The sequence below is a fragment of the Mustelus asterias genome, chromosome 22 (genome assembly GCF_964213995.1).
Source record: "Mustelus asterias chromosome 22, sMusAst1.hap1.1, whole genome shotgun sequence".
In the NCBI taxonomy this organism is placed as follows: Eukaryota; Metazoa; Chordata; class Chondrichthyes; order Carcharhiniformes; family Triakidae; genus Mustelus; species Mustelus asterias.
In genome coordinates, this window is record NC_135822.1 from 50358686 (window position 1) to 50360138 (window position 1453).

Here is a 1453-nt window from a genome sequence, read left to right on the forward strand (position 1 = left end):
TGGGTCCAGATCACCCAATTTTATGATTGCTAGTAATATTAGCAGCAGTATTATTAAAACAACCATCATAGAATCACTACAGTGCAGAAAGAGGCCATTCGGCCCATCGAGCTTGCATCACCAACAATCCCACCGTGGTTTTATCCCTGTTTCACCATATATTTAGCGTGGCAATCTGTCTGACACTAAGGGGTAATTCAGCAAGGCGAATCAATCTAAACGGACATCAATGCACTGTGGAATGAAAATGACGCACTCGCAGGGAACTCACGCAGGCACGGGAGAACTGTAAGCTCTACACAGTCACCCAGGGTCGCAATTGAACCTGGGTTCCTGGTGCTGTGAGGCAGCAGTGCTAACCACTGTCCCAGTGTGCCGCCCTAATAAAATGAATATCGTTCAATAATGTTGATGATGGCGACAACGACGACACGGATGATGACGAATAATATTATTAATTATAACAAAAATATTTCTATTAATACTAAGATTATTGTTTCCTGAGATACGAGAATCATGGCAAGTTGAGCAGTTGTTAAGCATCAATTATTGTGCTTAGAAAAGTGGTGGCGAGTTTCTTTCACCGCCTGCAGGCTAATGTCAGTTGCTAATAGATCCATAGTGCTGTTAGAAAATAATTAGATTGAATTTGGTCCATCAACATTGACTGAATGGTGATATGGATGAGTTTGAATGTTCTGGTTTGGACAGATCAGCGGAGGATCAGAATGAATCAGACATTCATAAAGCTTTGTTACTGGAAATGTTGAAAATGTGAGTCATTCTCGAAGATAAGTGAAATGCGAGTAAAAACAATTGCATTTGGAAATGTATATATGTATAGAGAGAGAGTGTGATTGCAGGCGATGTTGAAATTGAAGCTTCGGAAGGCAATGTCATTTGCGATTTTTTTTTGCATGTAATGTTGTTCTCGTATCGGCTGACATACATTGCCCATCGCTAACTGCCATTGAAAATGTGTTATGAACTGCTTTCTTGGAGCGCTGCAATCCATATGGAGCAGGAGCTGCTAGGGAGGCAGTTCCATGATTTTGACCGAGCATCATTGAAAGAACGGTGATAATTTTCCACCTCAGCATGGTGAGTGGCTGGGAAGGATAATGATTTGTCCAACTAGCTGATAGAGTTCGCTGTTTGGAAGGTGTTGTCGAAGTTACCAAGTTGAGTTGTTGCAGTGCATCTTTTAAACGCTGTGCACTGCAGGCAACGGGGCGGGATGACTGGTGAATTAATGTTCAATTTGATCGACGGTTTGTCACTCAAGCCAACCACTTCGTCATGGATGATGCCAATCTTTATCCAGGCTGTGCCAATTGGGATAGATTAGGAAAAGGGTTGTGCATGTTTGGTGGATGATGAGGTTTGTGGCATTCGCTTGCAAAGCTCCGAATAATATCAGCAATTGCAGGTTTTCGGGATGGATTGCTTGAGG